Source organism: Macrobrachium nipponense, chromosome 36 (assembly GCF_015104395.2).
Source record: "Macrobrachium nipponense isolate FS-2020 chromosome 36, ASM1510439v2, whole genome shotgun sequence".
NCBI lineage: Eukaryota > Metazoa > Arthropoda > Malacostraca > Decapoda > Palaemonidae > Macrobrachium > Macrobrachium nipponense.
The window spans coordinates 66,776,627-66,788,986 of NC_087220.1; the positions used below are offsets into that span (position 1 = coordinate 66,776,627).

A 12,360-nucleotide genomic window follows, 5' to 3' on the forward strand; every position below is an offset into this window, starting at 1 on the left:
AACAACCGAGAGAGAGAGAGAGAGAGAGAGAGAGAGAGAGAGAGAGAGACATCATCAAGTTACCAGATTCCCAACAAAGAAGGACTAAAACGTTTGTAATTCCCACTTGACCTCATCAACAACTAATTACCACCGGATATGACACCAGTCTAATTAACACCAGCATTCAAAAGCCTCCATGAATTAAAAACACAAAGCCATCAGTGTTCCTGAACCGTGAATCCGTAGCGTAATTAATTTTTAATGCGTTGTGTCTTTTAAACAAAAAAAAGAGAATGAGTACAACGGACTATATAATTCTAGTAATCTTTATCTAATACCTATTATTATTATTATTATTATTATTATTATTATTATTATTATTATTATTATTATTATTATTATTACCTGGACTAGGTTTAATCTCGCATTATGAGAAACACGCTTTATAAGTGCAAAGACCTTGTATGTAAATACAGAAAACGTACATAAATATCGCTAACTCCAATCCTATTATTCATGAAATTAACATACGTCAAGTTATATAGTAACTGGAAACGCTTTTTTAATCGTATGTAATATTACATTCGGACCGTTCAAAGTGCATCTTTATCTCTGTTGCTCTTCTCACACGCTTTTTTTTTTCTCTCCTCTGTCACCCACCTGTTTCGCCCCCCCCCCCCCCCCCCCCCCCACTCTTCTCTCTCTCTCTCTCTCTCTCTCTCTCTCTCTTTTATTACCATAAGAGCCCAACCGTTAAGTCCCAATTCACCGCCGTTTTATATCACATTCGTTATCATTTCTTCAACTCTTGGTATTTTTTTTTATTCATAATTCTTACTTCCTCCATCTCCTTCATCTTTCTCTCCGAATTAAATTCCCGCGTTTAGGTTTTTTCTCTCCTATCATTAAAATTCCTAAGTCACCCCTTCTTTATGCCATTTTTATTCCTACTTCATCTTTGATATTCGTCTTCCGGACTTCGCCTCATTTCCATAATTTCATTCTTCGACTCATTATCCTTCCTACTCATAATTCTCTGCAAAATTTCCTCTTCCCCTTCTTCGCTTTTTTTTTCGTTTTGAACAAAGTAGAGGCTTTTATGAGACTAATTACGCACTTTCAGAACGAACCGGGAGGGAATTTTTTTTAACTGGCAAGTGTTGCATGTAGCAACGTAATGCTTATATATAGAAAAAAGGTCATTCAATACTTATGGAAAAATCTACATAACAATCATGGAAAAAAAAACATGCGTAATACTTATAAGAAAACTGCATAATGTAAGTAAGCCTAACATCAGCAGCTAGCTCTCCCAAGGGTATAACGTAAGTAAAAACTACAGTACACCACTTGCAGAAGAGGCCAGGTAATCATGGAAAAAACTGCGATCAGTAACACTTTAGCAACTAGATAAAGCTTGATGCATTCTTGCAAACGCTGAAATGGTTCAATTTCACAGAAATCACTGGGACAGAAATGGCCGGCATACGTTGGTGAGCAATATAGGCCTATGCCAAACTCATTGGCTTCCCGCATGCAGCTATTCGACGCCAGAGCCCCCATACCAGTGAATAATTTATATATTATATATAATATATATATATATATATATATATATATATATATATAATATATATATATATATATATATATATATATCATATTCCCAACAGGGGTTCCAGCAAGACAACAGCTTACATGATAAGTTTATTAGAGACGTTTCGTGCCCCAAAAACATTGGCACATCATCAGTCTGGAATAAAAATTTTATTCTTTTTTAAAAAACAGTAAAATAAAGTAAAAGGTACAATCCAAAAATATGAATTATTAAAAGAAGCTTAGAAGTATTAAAAGACTACCTATCAAGTTCAGAGAACAAGAGCAGAATGACTAGAAACGTGAGGACCGCAGTGTTTCCACTCAGGCCGCACAGCCCTGCACGCACTCAGCCGCATAACATTCTCTCAACAGTACAACCATAGAAAAAGATGCCATTGAAAGGGTAACAAAAGCAGACTTTTAAGGATATACAATAACTATTGTAGCACTAACATTTATTTAATTTTATATTATATATATTATATAGTATGTATTGTATGTATACATATAGTAAGAAAATATAATAAATTTAATCATAAAGTAACAAAAGCAGAACCTTATGTTATTATATATCTATTAATATATTTTATTGTATTATGTTGTACATCTGTAGGAAAAATATTTTATATTTAATCTTAAAGTAACAAAAGCAGACCTTTATGGATTATACAATAACTATTGCTCAATTCACAAAAAAACTTGCATCACGTTGCACACTCTTGATCATATCGCGTGTTGGGTTGAATGCAACACATCCACCCTCAGTAGCTGTCTCTGATGTTAAAACAATATTAGCCTTGTGCGAAGAGAAAGTTTATTTCTAACTTTAGTTTTATTGAGATTTACTTACGAAAAAATTCTCTCTGCATCAGCATTACTAGTAGGCAATGACAATACCTGAGGAGAAACAGAGGTAGAGATTGATACATTAACGTCCCTTCGTCATTCTTAAGCGTCGACAGCCACCTGAAAAATACCTCTGGGTTGTCCTGAGTTTTCATATCTTCGGGTACATTAAGATTTGAGAGACTCCTCCATTCATCATCCAGTTGTTGCAAGTCACCCTCATATACCCGAGGAAGCTCCTGTACCACGTCTGAGAGAGATGGTGTTTACAGTAATACATTTGCACTTACACACTTTGCAACAGTAAACGTTGAACACATTTCTAACAAACCTGGAATCCAAAGGAAACCTTTTTTTCATTTCTAAACAAACTGTTACCAGAAATGTCCTACAGCGACTTCCGCACATCACATATAAGCTTTGTGTTCCCTCGGTGTTCAGGTGACTGGAAAGGCTATGTAACTCTGCCACCTAAATATATGTGTTCTAAGGGCATAAAGTTCTCCTCACATGGGTCTATGTGTGCTACATGTGGTGCTGAATTTATGATCTCGTGCTTGTAATAATACCTAAGGGTGTCCTTATACAAAGTGTTTGCACGAGTTGTACAAACTGTGAATTGTTGACTCTCTTTTCTGGAACATGAGGTTGAGTTGTGTAAACTTAGGAAGTATAAATGCCAGGAATTTGAAGTACATGAAAACAGCAGGATCATTAAGTGCTACATATATATAGCAGAGGGAGTTGACAGCCTGTCTTCTAGGTGTTTTTGTGAAAAGTATAGCTTTAAGGGCTGCCACTGTTCTACCACACGATTTACAGCCAAATGTAATGAGAGCCCATCGGGTCTGTGCGACATGTAATAGTTTGTGGGGTTTAACATCACAGAAGGACTGGAATTATTGAAATTCATTCTTTCTCTTTGCACTATGTGCAAAAAATACGTATAGATGTTTCAATTAGGTCCTCGCAAACACGGGGTAGAGTCTTAGCTGCATTTGATGCACACAAATGCACTGAGTGACAAACACACTTGAGTATTGTCACACCTGGAGCAACAACACGGAGCCTGCTACTAAGTGAATTATGGGGACCCATGATATTGCTGGCCCCATTAGCAGCAAATCCTATTAGATTGTCTATTGGAATGGAGTGTTTTACAAAATAGTCATTTAATTATTGAAACAGATGTTCCCCTGTTGATCCTGTGGCCGTCTGTGTTGATTTATCAACATATCATATACAGACAAACAAATCAAGAAAATTTTGTTTTTTTTCAATCTTACCTGTGGCTTGGTTAAATAACTTTTATTACAATAGCACAGCTCTTACAAGTGCTTATGTCAGTGGTTTCGTCAATTATAATGGAAAATTTGTTCTGTTTCATAGCATCATACAACTGCTTTTGGGAGAACTTACCTATATCACCAAGTACACGTGTGGCTTTAGTTCTCTTGAGTGATAATTGGTTTGCAGAATTTGTGAATCAGGGAATATATCTTTACATATAGAACCTGAGGTGATCAATAGAATTGATAGAAATATTATGTTCTGCCAAAAAGGATATTAACTTAATTTCTGCCACGAGTAAACAGAATCCCCAATCTCATTTGGAGCAGAAGGCTGGTTTGGTGCAGCTGCTTGAAGTGCAAGAGCATCTGAGTGGCGGCGTGATGTTTTGTGACGTTTACGTAAGAGTTGAGATTTCAGTGACCAGAGATGACCTACAGACCCACAGAAAGCCTATACTCATCACCATCCACCTTGCTGATCCATGCCCTTAACTCCGGATCTCGAAGCCACTCCTCTCGAAATTTCCGGGTTGGCATGGTCACAACCAGGGCACAGACTTATTCTGCAGATGCATAATGTTTAATTATATATGTTTCCCATGCAAAGACCCAAAGAAAACTTGCAAAAAACTGGCCCAAAGTTATTAATGTCGTGGTTGAATAAATTATCCCTTTTCTTATGATTATTTAGCTATTCATCATGAGTTAATGTCATCTGTTTCAAGTTAATTAGATTGCCTTAATTATATTGGCTATAATTGCAATTTTAAAAGAACATGTAACATACGTATCCTATTATAGGGTTTTAAAGGGGACTGGTCAACTGGAGTGTTCCTTGTCGTACAGGATAATACAGCAATATTTACTGTAAAATAACATATAACAGGATAAAAACATTACATTATACACACACACACACACACGCATATATTTATATATATATATATTATATATATATATATATATATATATATATATATATATATGTAGGATGTATGTATGCAGAGAGAGAGAGAGAGAATGAAAAGGCATGCCAAGAAAGTTATTACTACTCTTTTGCATTTCACACACATAGCTCTAATATATGTACTGTCTAGCACTGTATACAAACTGTGTGGCACTCATGATACTTCTTTTTCAGTTTATACTCGTAACATAGGGCCTCCAAAGTCCTCAAACTTACAAACAGTACAAGTACTATGGGGTTTACAATACCCCAAACAAATCGCACTATAAGAAACAAGGGGGCCAGCTAACCCCTATCAAAGCAACACTAATATATTTTGGTGGTCTCTGGGACCCCAGGTTACTCAACCTAAGTGATAAAATAAGGTCCTTGAAAGCACCCTAAACATAACCCCCCTGTTGAAGGTTCCACAAATCAAACTGATGATCTGATGGCTTTCAGTCATTTATAGACTAAACAGGATCTTGAAGCACCAACAGAATATTAGGCTTTATGAATTAATATATTCATACATGTGAATGATCTAAATTCTTATATTAGTTTTTCATCATCGTTGGTTAATACGTTGGACTATATTTTACCACAATATAAGAAATCCATAAAACAGATAATATCAAAAAGGTTCTATAGCCATATTAGGAAAGCATGCGGCAACATGAGCCACAAAATGCGGCTGCGGCTACCTCGGCCGCTTTCATTTGGAGTGTGTGGCCGCAGACTTTCTTGGCCGCATAGCAGACGAAAAAAGCCGCACCTCGCAACACTGGAGGACCGACCAAACTACACTTCAGGCCAACGAAAGGGGAGTGGCAGAGACGTAATTGTTTAAATTAGGCGACGGTGTTTAATGTAAAGTGACTCAAGTGTAGTTAGAAAGGATGCTTGGGTTGTTGATGGTAAGGCATAGAAAAAATGTGTTTTTTCCATAGGAATCTTGCATTTTGAGGCATGTGTTCGAATACTCGAGAGTTCGGGATTCGATATCCTGGATCCCGTCCTATAGCTGAGTCCCATGTGACTATAATAACGGACTTGCAACAATCTCCGTGTTGAGCCAATATAAGTACCAAGGCATCTTGGGCATTCATATTTATAGATTACATTGGACAACATAAAATCTTGCAGCCTATCCTTGTAATTGAAGAGGCTACCTATCTTTTTTGGATTTACAGGGATTAGGGTTAGTCTTAGAAAACCTAATTCTTTTTCTATAATGTTTTTTATATTCATGCGTAGTTTATCTGTGTGGATGAAGGGAATTGATGCGTACATATTAAGTTTAGGTACGTTGAAACTAGCATGGGGGTGGAGATACGTAATTAGAAACCATTTTATTTTAATAATAATTATTAAGAACAAATTGCTTTGGGTAGGAATTAGCTGTAAAAAATTTCAGTAAGTACTCAATTTCATTATGGAAAGCAGACCAGTCAGACGTATATTTAAATGCTTTGTGTACCAATGTAATGACAGAGTTAGCTTTAAAGCCATAAAACTATAAAAATTATTTCCCAATCCAGTAAAAGTACTCTTGCGATATACACTAGTATTAAAACGTTGTTCACTCCTAGTAATTTCTACATCCAAGAAGGCTATTGAATTGTTGTTTTCAGTTTCTATGGTAAATTTCACGTTTGGATGAACAGTGTGATATAATCAAGAAACTCGTAACATTGCCAACTGTGTTTAAACAAGGGTAAAAGTATCATCAACGTACCTTCTATAAAATGCTGGTTTAAAATTATCAGGGCAACTATTTAAAAAATTTTCTTCAAGATGACTCATAAAAAAGTTAGCAAATAAAGGTCCTAACGGTGATCCCATAGCAACTCCCTCGACCTGCGAGTAAAGCTGTTTGTTAAAAACGAAAGCCGAATCTTGCACAGCAAGTTCGAGTAGTGTCTTAAAAAGGTGTCTGCTAAAACCGTGAAATTCTTCTATACCCTCATAAACTTTATTAAGAATAATGTCTATGGTTTTCTGTAACTGGAACATTAGTGAACAACGATTCGATGTCAAACTAGTCATAATTAGTTCACCATCTTGTTGAATTATTGTTTTGTTGAAAATTCAAAAACCATTTTTTTTTTTAAAACATATTGCGAGTTTGAGAAATCAGTTAGTAATTGAACTATAAATTTGGATATCTTAAACGAAGGGCTGTTATAAGCTGACATGATAGGTCTTAAAGGTGTACCTTCCTTATGAATTTTTGGCAAGCCATAGAGAATACTGAAAGAGGAGCCGGTAACTAGTAGTTCCTGGTAAAACATTATCACTAATAATACCTTCTTGTTTAATTTTTCTTAGGAAAGCGGTTTATTTTATCCTCCCGTTTGTAAAATATCTGCAAAGTTGGGTTCCCCCTATACATTTAAAATTGGTTCATCAGTTAGTATTAGGTTCATTTTATTCAGATAATCACCTCTATTAAGAATTACCACGCCTTTTCCCTTATCAGGTTTACATATTATTAAGTCTTTGTTTTTACTCAGTTTTTTTAAAGGATTTCCATATCTTCTTTTCTAAAGAACGGGGGCCCAATTTGTTTGTTTTTAGCTTTTTGTATACATCATGTAATGCCAAGGAGATTTTTTGTTGCAAGGAACTCATGTTTACGTGTCCGAGGTTCTTAATTCTTTGGAACAATACCTCAAAAGGAAAAAAGAAATGTGGAAAGTTCGGTCTGTAAGATGGAATGCAAAAGTCAAGGCCAAAAGACAGTAAGAACTCTTCTCTCTTAGATAATACATAGTCTGACAAATTAAAAATACAAGAACAACGAACATTAAAATCAGGAGTAAAAATACCATAAAGCTTTCAGCTTTCGTGGTGCGGTGGGCGTGGTGTACATTATCAATGAATAAATTAACAGTTTTGGTAAATAGTTTTTAAAAATAATCAGATCAAACAATGGATAACAGTGGGAATAATTGTTCTCGAGTTTTTCTTGCATTTCTCATGTAAATCGTCCAGGGCACGTTGCTTGGTATGGATCTCTCTTGACAGCAATTCGTCCAAGGCATCACGGTAAAATGTGGTGTGGTACAGCGAAGACTTGTAAAGCTTGAAGCGAACGAACTTCGGATATATACGGCTAAGCTGCAGACAAGCGGAGAAAGTCGAGATCATCATTTGGGCCCGTTCTCGTTGTTTGGTGGTATAATTTTCTAGGGTCCTGGCAGGGATAGGACTTCTGACGGATATCTAGGTTGAAGCAGTTGGGCGAAGTGGCGGACGGTCCTCAAACGAATCCTGAGCAGAAACAGGAGAGACAGCAGCAGACGCAACATCCCAATGTTTTGGGGCACGAAACGTCTCTAATAAACTTATCATGTAAGCTGTTGTCTTGCTGGAACCCCTGTTGGAATGTGTAGCTGTCTGCCCGCTGTCATTGTATTTCTTCCGCTGGGATGTTGCGTCTGCTGCTGTCTCTCCTGTTTCTGCTCAGGATTCGTTTTGAGGACCGTCCGCCACTTCGCCCAACTGCTTCAACCTAGATATCCGTCAGAAGTCCTATCCCTTGCCAGGACCCTAGAAAATTATACCACCAAACACGAGAAGGCCAAATGTGATCTCGACTTTCTCTCCGCTTCTGCCAGCTTAGCCGTATATATCCGAAGTTCGTTCGCTTCAAGCTTTACAAGTCTTCGCTGTACCACACCACATTTACCGTGATGCCTTGGACGAATTGCTGTCAAGAGAGATCCATACCAAGCAACGTGCCCTGGACGATTTACATAGAGAAATGCAAGAAAACTCGAGAACAATTATTCCCACTGTTATCCATGTTGGATCTGATTATTTTTAAAAAACTATTTACCAAAACTGTTAATTTATTCATTGATAATGTACACACACGCCACCAAAGAAAGCTGAAAGCTTTAGGTATTTTTACTCCTGATTTTAATGTTCGTTGTTCTTGTATTTTTAATTTGTCAGACTATGTATTATCTAAGAGAGAAGAGTTCTTACTGTCTTTTGGCCTTGACTTTTGCATTTCCATCTTACAGACCGAACCTTTTCCACATTTCTTTTTTCCTTTTGAGGTATTGTTCCAAAGAATTAAAAGAACCTCGGACACGTAAACATGAGTTCCTTGCAACAAAAAATCTCCTTGGCATTACATGATGTATACAAAAAGCTAAAAACAAATTGGGCCCCGTTCTTTAGAAAAGAAGATATGGAAATCCTTAAAAAAACTGAGTAAAAACAAAGACTTAATAATATGCAAACCTGATAAGGGAAAAGGCGTGGTAATTCTTAATAGAGGTGATTATCTGAATAAATGAACCTAATACTAACTGATGAAACCAAATTTAAATGTATAGGGGGGGGAACCCAACTTTGCAGATATTTACAAACGGGAGGATAAAATAAACCGCTTTCTAAGAAAAATTAAACAAGAAGGTATTATTAGTGATAATGTTACCAGGAACTACTAGTTACCGGCTCCTCTTTCAGTATTCTCTATGGCTTGCCAAAAATTCATAAGGAAGGTACACCTTTAAGACCTATCATGTCAGCTTATAACAGCCCTTCGTTTAAGATATCCAAATTTATAGTTCAATTACTAACTGATTTCTCAAACTCGCAATATGTTTTTAAAAAATGGTTTTTTGAATTTCAACAAACAATAATTCAACAGATGGTGAACTAATTATGACTAGTTTTGACATCGAATCGTTGTTCACTAATGTTCCAGTTACAGAAACCATAGACATTATTCTTAATAAAGTTTATGAGGGTATAGAAGAATTTCACGGTTTTAGCAGACACCTTTTTAAGACACTACTCGAACTTGCTGTGCAAGATTCGGCTTTCGTTTTAACAAACAGCTTTACTCGCAGGTCGAGGGAGTTGCTATGGGATCACCGTTAGGACCTTTATTTGCTAAAAAACTTTTTTTTATGAGTCATCTTGAAGAAAATTTTTAAATAGTTGCCTGATAATTTTAAACCAGCATTTTATAGAAGGTACGTTGATGATAGTTTTACCCTGTTTAAACACAGTTGGCAATGTTACGAGTTTCTTGATTATATCAACACTGTTCATCCAAACGTGAAATTTACCATAGAACTGAAAACAACAATTCAATAGCCTTCTTGGATGTAAAAATTACTAGGAGTGAACAACGTTTTAATACTAGTGTATATCGCAAGAGTACTTTTACTGGATTGGGAAATAATTTTTACAGTTCGTGTTTTTATGGCTTTAAAGCTAACTCTGTCATTACGTTGGTACACAGAGCATTTAAATATACGTCTGACTGGTCTGCTTTCCATAATGAAATTGAGTACTTACTGAAATTTTTACAGCTAATTCCTACCCAAAGCAATTTGTTCTTAATATTATTAATAAAATGGTTTCTAATTACGTATCTCTCCCCACCCCCTGCTAGTTTCAACGTACCTAAACTTAATATGTACGCATCAATTCCCTTCATCCACACAGATAAAACTACGCATGAATATAAAAAACATTATAGAAAAAGAATTAGGTTTCCTAAGACTAACCCTAATCCCTGTAAATCCAAAAAAGATAGGTAGCCTCTTCAATTACAAGGATAAGCTTCAAGATTTTATGTTGTCCAATGTAATCTATAAATATGAATGCCCAAGATGCCTTGGTACTTATATTGGCTCAACACGGAGATTGTTGCAAGTCCGTTATTATAGTCACATGGGACTCAGCTATTAGGACGGGATCCAGGATATCGAATCCCGAACTCTCGAGTATTCGAACACATGCCTCAAAATGCAAGATTCCTATGGAAAAAACACATTTTTCTATCCTTACCTCAACAACCCAAAGCATCCTTTCTAACTACACTTGAGTCACTTTACATTAAACACCTGTCGCCTAATTTAAACAATTACGTCTCTGCCACTCCCTTTCGTTGGCCTGAAGTGTAGTTTGGTCGGTCCTCACGTTTCTAGTCATTCTGCTCTTGTTCTCTGAACTGATAGGTAGTCTTTTAATACTTCTAAGCTTCTTTTAATAATTCATATTTTTGGATTGTACCTTTTACTTTATTTTACTGTTTTTTAAAAAAGAATAAAATTTTTATTCCAGACTGATGATGTGCCAATGTTTTGGGGCACCCCGAAACGTCTCTAATAAACTTATCATGTAAGCTGTTGTCTTGCTGGAACCCCTGTTGGAATGTGTAGCTGTCTGCCCGCTGTCATTAATATATACATATATATATATATATATATATATATATATATATATATTATATATATATATATATATATATATAATATTATTATATATATATATAATATATATATATAATATATATATATATTTCATGTATACGACACTATAGCCTTTTTAATGACTAGCTAATTGGCAAACATTCTGACAATCAACAGTACTGTCAACTGGATTTAACGTACCTTCATTGTTTTCAGTAAAACAGACACTTAATTCTTCTTTTAACTACATAATATTTTGTTTAAGAGGGTATTGTGAATACGCACCACTTACGTATTAAATATATATTATATATTAAAAAATTTTGCTTTTCTCCACCACCCATAAAAAACAATATTTCTGGCCCTCCCATAATTGTTATATATAAAGGGGTACGCCCCTCATTGCTATTTTAGTAAGTACGATTTAATATGGATACCTTACGAGCACGGCTATTTTATAATACTGGGGCTGTCAGATACTAACGTAAAGCATGAATGCCCTATAGTATACAAAGGTAGGCAACAGTTAAGCAATATACGTGGCTTCATACAGCTATAACGAAGACGAGAATAACATAGTATATACACTAATTAAAGTGTATAGACTATATATAACCCCGCCATACTGCATATTCTGGACAATATACCCTGGTTTCTTCATTACATAGCTTAACCTGCCTTGAAGTTGCAGCGGTACATGACATGGTACACAAGTACACAAAATACGATGTATGGCGAGGCAGGCATTGAGAAAATACACAATACACTTAGGCATGTTATGAGAATACCGACACAATGGCAATGGATAAACCCATCTCAACATGTGGACCATAACTTGGACTAAGATTATCAAGATATGATGAACAGAATCATTGTGACACTTACCTCAGGAAACAGGGCATCGTTATACGAAACGTATTCACGGAATTTAACGCACAATAATCACTTACAAATAATACTGACGATAGATATGGACTCTCCTCCTTCTATAAGTATTATCGAGTAGGAAGTCATGGCGGTTAGTTGAGGACGAAGTCCGACGAACTGTAATTTCCGAAGGTAAACATTTGGTGATCTGAAGAGCCAGGGATGGCAATTAACCGATTGGTGCTATCTATCATGCTGCTTTAAATTGAAGCTGCAATAAATAATACATCAATTGTATCAGAAAATCCTACAAAAATTTATATTTAAACAGTAAAAACTGACAATACAATGAACGGACTGTTGAAAAGTGTTTGGAACCTAGTACTAACTGATGAACATAATCCAAATATAAATTAGGCGAAAGCAAGATATAATCATGTATGGTAGCCTTCATTAATAAATTCTTTAACATGGATGAGCTAAAGTTGCTGCGCTATGGCGGGACCCACATCAATAATGTTTTGGCAAGTCTCCAAAACCTTGCCTTTTAAAACGGCAACTTAAAAATCACTGGCAATTACATCGGAAGCGCATGACAGCGAAG

At 35.9% G+C, this 12,360-nt stretch overlaps 1 pseudogene; it reads right to left on the reverse strand.

The window, feature by feature from the left end:
• Positions 1 to 11,912, reverse strand: part of LOC135203807 (uncharacterized) — a 27,937-nt pseudogene extending 16,025 nt beyond the window's left edge.
• Positions 11,913 to 12,360: the final 448 nt, after the last annotated feature.